A 12396-nucleotide genomic window follows, 5' to 3' on the forward strand; every position below is an offset into this window, starting at 1 on the left:
GATATCATAGACAGTACCTGACGCTGGGCTCCCAGCAGTTCTAATAGGGGTCTGGCCACTGGAGTAGGGGTAAAGTGTGGTACAGTTGGGCCTGTGTTTTCTGTGTCTGCTGATCTATCTGATTTAACAGGTATCACTACCTTTTCCAAATACCTAGTTTGTACTCCTTGAGGATCTGCACTCACCCTCTTCCTTTTGGACATCTATTACGAAAGAACAACATTTGACTGGAAAAACATAGTGTGACGACACATGGAATAGGTACATAAAATGGATAGGTATGGCATATAATCATATATGATGCTTAAACTAAGCAGATGGTGTAACAAAGTAGAAGTAATGCAAGAGGTCAGATGCAAAATATGTGCGACCAATACAACTTTGCAAAGCTAGAGCAAGCACCTTGATGGGTGAATAAGATAGGCCATTCTCCACCATGCCAAGTTTGTTAGCCGGTGGATCATTCCGCAATATTCCTCTCATGCGCCCATTCTCATATTCATTTTGATAATGTTCAATATCTAACATGCATGAAAACATAAAAACAAGTGAGATTTTCTTTGTAATGCAGAAGTGATTCTAATCCAATACTGCCTCCCTGTAAACCCCTTTGTGCTTTTTTCTCGAATATGCACGAGTGTGCATATCATATATTAAAGAAGGAAAGGCATAGAAAGCCTTGAGCAGTCATATACAAAGGTGTGACAAACACCATGTACAACTCCACCTCATGCACGATCGCGCACGACCGCACACGCTAACTAGACTACTACTCCCCACTCATCCACCTAGCTAAGCCTGCAAACATAGCCTCAACATTGCCTTTGAAGAGCCCTGCCATCGACCAGCTTCTACCCTCGTTCACAATTCTCTTGATCAGTTGACTAGCAGATGGCGAAGCACCATCGAAGACAATCGTGTTTCTATGCTTCCACAACTCCCACAGCGTGAGAAGCAGTATAGCGTGCAGATCCTTCCTTGCCACATTAGCAGCCGCTTGCTTGTCACAGACCCACAGCTTGAGAGCATCCTGCATAGATGGTGCCCACTCTGGCTTTCCCAGAGCCGTACAAATCGCCACCCAAATCTCACGAGCGAAGACGCATGTTAGCAACACATGATCAATGGTTTCCTCCTCTTGGTCACACAAAGGGCAATTGACCTGATGTGGCAGCCCCCTCCTAGCTAGCCGGTCCGACGTCCAACATCTGTTTCGCAGGGCCAGCCACGTGAAGAATTTGCATTGAGACGGGGCTCTCGATTTGCACGTTAACTCCGCGGAGGGAATGACCTCCCTTCCCCAGAACTTCGCTGCGTACGCAGATCTCACAGAGAATTGTCCCGTCGGCTCCCAAGACCAAACTATCCTGTCCGAGACATTCTCCACCGGTTCCCATGCCTGAACCCGCTGCCATAGCTGTAGGAACTGTTGCAGTGCCACCATAGTTATGTTGGGACCAAGGCAAGCTGTCCAGGACCCGTCCATCCTCAGTTGGCCAAGCATACACGTCCGCCTGATCCGGCGTGGCACCAAGTCATATACCGCTGGCGCAAGCTCCTGAATCCTCATCCCGTCTAGCATCGATCTTCCCAAAATAATGTGTTCATCCCGTTGCTTGCCCTGCACCTAGTAGCCGCTTGAAAGATTTGCATCGCCTCAGATGGAACTTTGATTTTGAATTCACTCCAGGGTCTACTCCTATCCGTCCTTTGCAACCATGGCCATTTGGCCTGCATGGCTATGTCCATCCACCTCAAGTTAGGCACACCTAGCCCTCCTGCCCATTTTGGGGTACACACGGTCTCCCAAGCCACCGCACAATTTCCTCCATTAGCCTCCGCTCTCCGGCACCAAAGAAATCCTCGACAGATCTTGTTCATGGCCGCCAGTGTTTTGGAAGGAAGATCCAAAGCCATCATCGCATGGATGGGCATTGCACATAGGACCAAAAGCACCAAAGTAAGCCTACTTCTCTTCGGCATGAGGGCCGCCTTCCACCTGGGCAAACAGTTTGCCATCTGATCCACCAGGCACTGAAGCTGAGCCGCTGATTGTTTCCTTAGAGACAGGGGCAACCCAAGGTACTTCACAGGGAAAGATCCAACTGGACACCCCAGCTGTTGACTCGCAAAAGCAATGCTCTGCTCCGAACATCGTATCGGTAGCGCAGCCAATTTGTTCATGTTAATGTGCAAACCCGAAGCCTCTCCAAATAGGTCAAAAATGCATTTGCAGATAGCGAGGTCCATAGGCTCCGGCTTGGTAAACAAGACGACATCATCCGCAAAGATTGAGATCCTCTTCTTCATCCCTGATGCCGCCAACGGCTGCAAGAACCCACGCTGGGCAGCCCACTCAAAGAGTCGGTGCAGTGGCTCCATAGTGAGAATGAAAAGCATTGGTGAGACGGGATCACCCTGCCGCAAGCCCTTACAGTTATATATAGTTCCACCCGGGTCACCATTCACCATGATGCGTGTAGTGGACGTAGCTAGGATTCCACACACCCATGATCTCCACTTGGCGCCAAAGCCTAGCTGCTCCATGACTTCCAGCAGAAAGGGCCATTGAACCGAGTCGAAAGCTTTGGAGATGTCGAGCTTCAAGAGCACAGTAGGGTTCTTCAACGCATGCAAGCGCCTGACCATGCTTTGAACTAGCATGAAATTATCGTGCAGTGATCTACCTCTGACAAAAGCGCTTTGATGATTTCCAACCAAGTTTGGCAGCTCCAACACGAGCCTGGAGGCAAGCACCTTCTCGAAGATCTTGACTACCCCATGGACCAAGCTAATGGGCCTGGAATCTCCCACATCTAAAGCACCCTCAAGGGATTTATTGATTGTCGCCAACCCTCTCACATCACCATTGTAAAGGCATGTCATTGCTGCCATGAAGTCCTCCCTTATGATATGCCAACAAGTGGCATAGAAACGGCTCGTGAATCCATCCGGCCCCGGTGCTTTATCCGGAGGAATTGACTTAATCACCTTCTCAACTTCCTCCATGGAAAAGGGCTCCTCGAGATGCGCAAGGTCCAGCCGTGGCAAACCAAGGGCCTCCAGGTTAAGCGCGTGCCTCCTTGTTTCACATGAGCCAAAGATCTCGCTATAGTAGTCGTCCACCGCAGCCGCCACACTGTCCTGGCCTGAGAAGATGTTCCCATTGTGCCGCACCATCCTGATGGTGTTCTTTCTCTGCCGATGACTTGCTTGTTGGTGGAACAACCTGGTATTTCCATCCCCCTCTCGCAGCTGCAGCAACCTCGACCTCTGCCGAGCAATAGAGCAATCAAGAGAGCACAAGCCCAGCAGCTTCCTTTTCAGGCACTTACGTAGCCGCAGCTCGGCCTCAGAAAGTTGGCGATCATCCATGGCGATATCCAAGCGATTAATCACCTCCAAAGCAATGAGAATTTGCAGCTTCACATTGCCAATCCATTTGTCACTCCACCTCTGGAGAGCCCGGGCCGTGGCTTTCAACTTATCATGCAACATGAGGTAAGCATTTGATGCCACCGGAACCGAGTTCCACGCAGCTTGCACAATATCCATGAAACCCTCCGCCTTCATCCAAAATGATTCGAACTTGAATCTCCTGCGCATGTGCACCTCCATGTTCATGTCTAGCACCAACGGGTAGTGGTCCGAGATGGCGGTACCCAACGCCGAGAGGAAACATGAGGGAAAAGCCTCATCCCATTCATTAGACACGAAAACATGATCGATCTTCTCAAGCGTTGCATGCTGCCGCTCATTCGACCACGTATAGCGCCTACCATTCAGGTATATCTCCTTCAACTCAAGCATATTCAGCTTAGCCCGAAATCTACCCATCATTCTGCGGTTAATCAGAGCGTTGCTTTTGTCCTCCTGGTTGACCAGCAAGTTAAAGTTGCCGGCCACAAGCCATGGACCAGCATGCAGGTCTCTAATATCCACCAATTCCTGAATGAAATCCACCTTTTCCCTCTCATCATTAGGGCCGTACACACATGTGAGCCACCACTCCTGATCACCACCTGTCTTGACTATCGCCGTAAGTGTGTTATCTGTATAGTGCAGGTTTGAAAGTTGGGTAATCGAATCATCCCAAGCCACCAAAATTCCTCCACGAGTTCCAGCCGCCGGCAGGTAAAAAAATTGCCCAAATTTATTGCCAAGGCACTGTTGTACAACTGATAGGGAAACCTCTTGCAACTTCGTTTCTTGCAAGCACACAATGGCCGGATTTACCGACGCAACAACTTGAAACACTGCATTTCGACGGGCCGGAGCATTAAGGCCCTGGACATTCCACACAATCATATTGAGAGGTTGTGCATTCATTGATCACACACTACCAAGCCACCCAACCCACACATGGGCGATCTACACTGCAGCTTCCGCTGCCTCCTCCATAAGCGGCAAAGACGGCGACTCCCAACCAAACAGCGCCAACACAACGGCAATATGAGCGTCCGAGAGGGGCGGGAGAATAAATCAACGTACATCCGAAGGGCTTCCTCAGAGATCACCTCCCCCTCATGCACAAGGCACAACTTGCGGATGAGGACTTGCTGCTGCTTGGTGGTCGTATGCTTCGCAATCCTAGCACTTCTCCGCGCCGGTGCCACGTCCAACTTCCTCTTCTTTGCTGGTTTGCCACCCTTGGCGGTAGGAGCCCGACTCTCCAGCCTTGGCAGAATGGGCGAAAGCGATCGCTGCACCTCCATACAAAGCACGTCCACATTAGCCTACGCCGGGCACACAAACGCATGCGCCACCGGTGTGCCTGGAACCGATTCCATCCGCTGATCACCCACGGCAACGGGCTGAGCCTCAGCCAACGCTCCGACCGGTTCAAACACGTCCACAGCCTCACGTGCTGGCGTGCATGGGTACATCTCCTCCCCATGCATAGCCCCATCCTCCGATAGGCTCACCATAAAGAAATCCCAAGGCCGGGAAGGCCCCACTGGTGGCCCACCATCCTGATTGGACAACACCTCTCCCGACAGGTCCAGCAGCACCGACCCCACCTGGATCGAACAGACACGATCCTTGTTGCTTCCTGGCGACCAATCTACAATGTTCTCCACTCCTGTAGAGATCCGACCCGAACGCTAGCGCCCATCCCACGGCTTCCACCTGGAAAGCTGCACCGAAGCGGGGGAAGTAGCGGGCCCAGCTAGCCCATCCGTCTGTGGCATTGGGCGAGACACCAGAAGCGGACATGGGGGTGTGGGCCTACCCGGATCCTCCAGATCCTTCTGGCCAATCCCCACGCAAGTCTGCAAGCGGTCGCACGCGGTCAGCTGGTCGCCGCGTGTAGCCCGAGGCCGACCTAGCCCAGCCACCAGCTTTGATCCCGTGACGGCAGCCACACAGCTGCTGTCGCTGCCATGCTGACGCCCTCCAGAGGCGGCCGTTTGAACGACGCGCCTGGCCGCCGGCGGCGGCGCCGCCGAAGACCCAACCATGGAGGCCGCGTTACCACCTGATCCTCCCGAGCCACCATTGCTGCCAGCCCCACCAACCGAAGGCCGGTCAACACCATTTTGCGCGTGCCAGTCATCATTCCCCGTCGGCAGCGAAGGTGGTGGCGGCGGCGGCGGCGGATGCGGGTCGTCCATCTCCTGATCATCCACCCGCTCTGGCTCCCCTAGAATAGCGATGTCAACAGGGTACCAGAGCGCGGAAGCACAACGGGCAGCCGGCCGGCGACTGCCCCCTTCCATGGCCCAGAGCGAGCGCCTCGGCTCGTCGATGTAGAGCAGACGGCGCCGTGGGATCCTCTCCGGGCGATCCGTACGCAACCAAACTCTGAAATCGGCCATGTCATGCCTTCTCGCAGTACTGTCGTCCACCGCCACCACGAAACCCAGGCCACACAAGATCACTGCCGCCGTCCTCTGGCACCATGCATGCGCCGGGACGCCCCGAAGCGAGATAGGGACTAGGAAAGGCAGGTTAGCTGCCGTGGCCTGAGCTTGACGAATCCACGGGCGAAGCTTGAGCTCGAACCAGGGCACCGGCGCCCTCCCAGCGTGCACCATACGCTCCCAGAGTACCCCATCACTGCAAAGCACGAGGAAATCCTCTGGGTAGTATGGGCGGATGGACATGTCCGCCGGGCCAATGCCGAATTCTCGGTGAAGCGCCTTGGCAGCAGACGCCAAATCCACCGGCGGGCGGGTGCCGGCGACCGTGACGCGCACCGCACACGCAAGCTCCACCTCCATACTCCAGATATCCTCCGAAGCCTCCAAAAAACAAACTTCCACCAAATCCACAGGGTCACGCACCCCCGGCTCCACATCAGCCCCGCCAGCGGCGATGAACGGGATGGAGAAGTCCGGACCGGACCCGCGGGCAGAGGCAGGCCGGCCCGTGCGCGCCCCTGCACCACGTCAGCCCACAACCTGACGGCACCCGGCAGAGGAGGGCCCGGGGGAGGCGGCGGCAGAACAGGAGAAGATCCCCTCGGCGAGGCAGGGGGACGCGGCCAGACTTGCAACAGACGGGGCCCTTGGACGAAGGGCCGGCGGTGGGCGCGAGGGCTGCTCCACCGGATATGGACTGCGAGGCCGAGTGCAGCCCCGAGAGATGTGCCCCACTCCGTGGCACCGGACGCAGAAACTGGGATTCTAGCACTCCGCCGAGATGTGCCCGTCATCTTGTCCACAATTGTAGCAGCAACCGAAAAGCTCCGCCGGCACACGGGACTCAGGGGGAGGATGGGGCGCCGCAAGTGCACGCAGGACACGGCGGTGCCGCGGCTGGGCGGCAGGGCGAGCAGGCCGCGCGTGGACGGCGGCGCCTCTGGACCTGCCAACCCCCGGCCACCCGAGGCAGGCGCGACGGCCCAGCGATATCTCCCTGGACCAGAGGGCCGAAGGCCGTGCCCACCACCGGCGTGACAACAATGGATCTGAGCTGCGGGCGGGGGAGGAGGCTGGACAGGGGAACACTCCAGATGAGGCGCTGAAGAAACAGGGGAGGAGAGCCCCGACGAGGACGACCCTGACAGCGAGACCCTCGAGGCCATGGCCAAGCAGGCAGGGTGCATCACGGCGGTGGAGGTGACCGCCGGAGCCGAAGTGGCTATCGGCGCAGGGAGGAGAGCGCTGCGGGGAGGAGAGCGCTGTGGGGAGGAGAGCTTAGTGAGCGGAAGACCACCCCTTCGTGCTATCTCTGTAATTCTTTTAAAAGATGCCATGCATGCTGTAATTTGTTGTGTGCATTAATATAATGTGGACTACTACTCAAAATATGAGAGCTCCAGAAGTGATGACACTTCGCAGATGATAGCTTCAACATATAGTAAAGAAGAAGAAGTCGACCTGACCTGACAGATTCAAAATATACTAAGGGAGAACAACTCGACCTGACCAGTCGACCGCAAGAGAAGAGTATCATCTTAAAGAAGAGCAGAAGAGCAAGCAGATTGAAGATATTACAAGTCTTTCAATACAATGTCGGTTGGCCACCCATGATGAACCAGAGCACACAGAGAAATACTATTCTTTCCGGTCTCTCCATATGTGGCTCACATGCATTTCGAAACTAAAGTAGGAACATTTAGCTCACCAATTAAACATCTCTCAGTTTTACTAATATCAGCAATAATATCAGATATGAATTTGTACAACTAAGCTTGTTTAGCTCGATGGGTGGAGTAGTGCTATTACGACACGAACCACGTAGGCTGATTGTGGTCATCATAAAATGGGGAAAACATAAACATGATGAGTACAGTGTTGACCGTCGCAGTGGGATGGCAGATCTGAAGCTGCAAACCGCGCAAAGGGTAGTTAGCAACCGATGTTTGCTTTGAAATAACAACTAAGATTTGGTATGGACAAGAAAGTACAGTCAACAAGTGACAAAGAAATGCAATTATGCTGTCTCTCTATATGTCGCGACATGTATTTGGAAACTCAAGTGGGACCTTTAGCTAACCAATTAAATGTGTCGGTTAACTAATATCAGTATCATATCACAATCATATTTGAACAACTAAGCTTTTGAATTCTGAGTGTTGTGCTGTTTAGCTTGATGGGTGTAGTAATGCCAGTAGGACAGAAAGCACCTACGCAGATCATAGTGGAGTAGATAAAAGGGGAAAACCCTAAGCATCAAGAGAAAAATCAGGAAAGTGAAACTAGCTGGACTAGTGGGTGGCGCACATGCTTTTCGAAACGAATATAGGAACATTAGGTGACCAATTAAACGTTCTCTGTTTTAGTGATATGAGCATCATATCAGATTCGTATTTCAACACGTAAGCTTTGGGTTGAGGTCTTGAGGAGCAGTGCTAGCACGACACGAAGCACCTACAATGATGGCAGTGAATATAAAGGGGGGAAACCATAATCTTTACGAGTATAGTGTCCGTGCCATGGAGGATCTTAAGGTGCAAACCGGACAAAGCTACTTCGCAACAAATGTTTGCTTTCAACTAGCCACTACGATTTGGTACGGACAAGAAAAGTACAGTAAACAAATTACGATCTATTTTCCGGGTGAGATCAATAACTTAAGCACATATGGAAGAGTACCACCTCTCTTGCGATGTCGTGTAGGCCTATGCTGATACGTTGAGGGTGCTGCAGGTGCGATGGCTGTCGGCGGCGGGGAAGAAGACTTTAGACGGCAGACGGCCGGGTCAGGGGATATATCCTGTTGCCGTGGACGAGGCGGTCGTAGGAGCGGCAATGACAAGGTGGACGTCGGCGCCGATGAAGAGAGAGGAGGCGATGAAAGGATCCTGGTCCAGCGCCGTGGATGAGAGACGTCCATCTCTTGAAGTGGACGACGGGGTAGGGGTAGCGGCTCTGGCAAGGCGGAGGATGGGGTGGCGGACGGAGGAGGCTGGCCGCAGTGTGGAGGTTGTCGTGCCGTCGATGGTGTATGAATGGGGAAATGGAGGGGAGGGGGGATCTCAAACTTTGGGACGCGCTTCTCTGAAATGGGGGAAAGTTATGAACTTATCCCCCGTTTAAAATTTCGGACATCGCGTCGGTTGGGGATAGGACAGTAATCTCACATCTCCCAAATATTTGCCGGTAACTATTTCGGGCGAGGAGAGGGTGTTTTGCCGCCCACGGTTGGCGCCCACGGTGTATGAACGGGGCTGACAGGTAGGGCGGTTGTGTCACATCTGATGGAAGTTACACATCTGCCCTTATTTAAAATATTAGCCTACATCGATTTCGGACGAGGAGAGTTTGTTTTGCCGCCCACCGTGTATGAATGGGGAAATGGAGGAAGAGACACATGTCTTTCGGACGAGCTTGAATCAAATGTGTTTTGCCGCCCACGTTTGGCGCCCAGCGTGTCTGAATGGGCTCAGAGGCCGTCGTGTCACGTCTGATTGAAGTTACTAGTCTACCCTTATCGGCAGCAGTGTAAATCCGGTCGATAAGGATGTACTCAGTGTCAGGGGTAGACAGTAATTTCCATCTCGCAAACACTTGCTTCGGGCAGCCCACAAATTATAGTGGGTGATTAGCCGCTTCGTTCAAAACTTGGGAGAATTAGCATTCACATTTGCCCTGGGACCTGGCAAACTAAATTCAAATCCAATTTGTATTGGATTACGAATATCCATAGATAATTATACATTTTGTTATTTATTTCTTCAACACCACAAGAAAGATTTATTCCACCTTTATATATGATTATGATTTAGAAATACCGTGATCTTCGAATTCAGTAGGTTGGATACACTCTGATTCAAACAGTTATTTCATCCAATACAATATGCTCACACGAAAAACAATTCACCTTATGTCAATCATACAAGTACCGAGGATTACCTCGCCTAAAAAATTTGGATCATTACAACACATGGACAACATGGAATTCCGGACAACATAGGGGGTCTTGCAACATAATCTATTCAGGGACATGACACAACATGCAAGTACAATAATCTAATGACAATTTCAACTGGTATCTAAAGAAGAACCGGGATTACCTTGGGCTTCAGATAGCAGAAACAGCAGGACCTCGTCTATCTTCAAATGCAACATTCTTACTTCCTCCAATTCTTGGGTTGCTTGCATAATGCGTGCCGCTAATTCCGTAATTTCCAGCCTCAAGATAAAGATTACCTCATTCATGGCAGTCACACCATCTCTTTCTGCCTCTAGTAGAGCCTCAAGCACTATAATATCTGTGCTCAGACTGCTCTCCGGCGGTGTTGCCTCTGAACTGCTACCATCTGGTAACATGGATGGCGCACTGCTTCCACAAATAGATTCTGGGATTGTATATTCTGTCCTAGTGTGAACGGCATCCTGGAAGGTTTCCGCTGGACATAAGTAAGAGATAGTTATCGTATGATCCAGGCAGTAAGCTTACATGGTAAACGACGGACGAATTATTGCCGAGCATGGCAAACTATATTTGAATGGTTCGAAGCAGCATCAGCCGAAAAGAAATTAAAATGGTAAGATGAAACTAGGGATGTAAGTGGCAAATAAACGACATCCGCCAGTCCCATCTAGTTAGTTTTTGCTACCTCCCTAGTTCATTTTCCTTAAAAAACAAAAACTCTTCTGAACTATCATACCACTAGTGGACTTTAATCGGGATTAAACGGGACCCAGTTGACATCCCTAGTTGAAAGGGAGTGTACAACCGCTATATTTAAGTTGCCAAGGCATCTAAGCAGTTGAAATAATCCGAGAAAGCACTTAATAGTGTGGCCTCATATAAACTATGAAGACAGTCTTGTGATGAAGTTGAGAGGAAAAGTTAAGGACTCAAATGAAATAGGCATGCATTTCTTTACGATAGTACAACAGGCACTGCTGACATATTGGCCAACTCAGGTATAGCGTAACAACAAACAAGCATTCGAATCAAGCAATACAGCAAAGCAGACAACTGAACTATTTGTAATTCGGTAGGATTACACGTTGAGGGCACAAGCCAAGAAAGCAGCCCACTCGCATTACATTTCACATGTACTAAAACACATTGGCTTACCATATGTTGCTGTGAAGCCTAGTTGTTGTTGCAATATTCTTTGAAAATATCGTCAGCATCCCGTGGTTGCAAATCTAGTTGTTGTAGTTTATTCTGCACCATCTATTTAGGTAAAATTAATTTTAATCGCATGCACTGGTCCGAATTGATCATCAATGGTTCAGCTAAACTAATGAAAGAAGGGTGTGTGCATACACGACAATATATCTGCTTCCCTCTATTTTTATGCTTGTTCGAGGTGCCAGCCCCAAAAGAACAAATATTTTGCTTGATGGGGTTGGCAGCTCCATAATTAATAGAAGCATCAAATTAGTCATGCAACTTGGGAAGATCAAGAACACACAAACAAGTACTCCCTCTGTCCCAAAATATAAGAATGTTTTTAACACTACACTAGTGTTAAAAACGTTCTTATATTATGGGACTGAGGGAGTAATGAACAGAGGCTCGGAGCAGTGATGTAATAGCTAGCATCAGAAAATGTAGGGTAAAACGAACAAAAAGCAGCGGAACCACATGCTAGTTTGCTGATGTGTAATTAAGCATAGAGAACATTAACCAGTCTGATGGAACCAACAGGTGGCATCAGAACAAAACTAAAGCATATTAACTATATGTGCACTGGTATGTAATTTAGCACATGTAACATGTTCACTGCTAGAAGTATGGCCCTACAGGTGCAAGCAGAATAACATGTCTCATGAAAAACTGAATGATGCCCTAAAGAAATTCAAAGGTGCGGTGCTTATGCTAGGAAAGTGAACGTAGGCGCCAGCCGTTGGATGATAGTACCTGATTCTCGGCGGCGTATGGGTATCGTTGTCATACTTGATAGCTAAGGATCGTCGATGGTGCTCGTGTTGCGGTTGAGTTTGGGCCGGTTGTCGCCATCACTGAAGCGGCTCCGGTGCTACGGTTGCGGCGCCTGTCGACATACAAGAAAGCTCATTTGTGGTAAGTGAACGGTTGCACGATAAAGAGAAAAACCAAAGGAGTACAAATCGAAATAACCTGATGAGGCTGCGGCGTCGGTAAAGCAGGGCCGGTGGAGCTGAATATGGCGTCCGTGGAGCGGGTTCGGTGCAGTGGAGGAGGCTTCGGCGGACGCGTTGTACAGTGCTTTCGGTGAGGCGGATCTGTTGCCGAGGACGAGGGCTTGTATGAAGGGCCAGCGAAGGGGCGGACGATGGAGTCAGTGAAGGGCCTACGCTGTGGTGGACGAGGGCGCCGGTCAAGCAGATCCGGTGTGGTGGACCATGATGGCGGTCAAGGAGATCTGGAGCGGTGGACAAGCCAGTCGCTGAAGCGGCTCCGGTGAAGTGGTGAGTTGGCAGTTGGGGGTTCCAAGGTGCGGAAGGTAGATCCGACGGGGTGTGAGGTCCATCGCTGCGGCGGAGGACTAGATTCGGCGGCTTG

The sequence above is a fragment of the Triticum dicoccoides genome, chromosome 6B, assembly GCF_002162155.2.
Source record: "Triticum dicoccoides isolate Atlit2015 ecotype Zavitan chromosome 6B, WEW_v2.0, whole genome shotgun sequence".
NCBI classification, from domain to species: Eukaryota; Viridiplantae; Streptophyta; class Magnoliopsida; order Poales; family Poaceae; genus Triticum; species Triticum dicoccoides.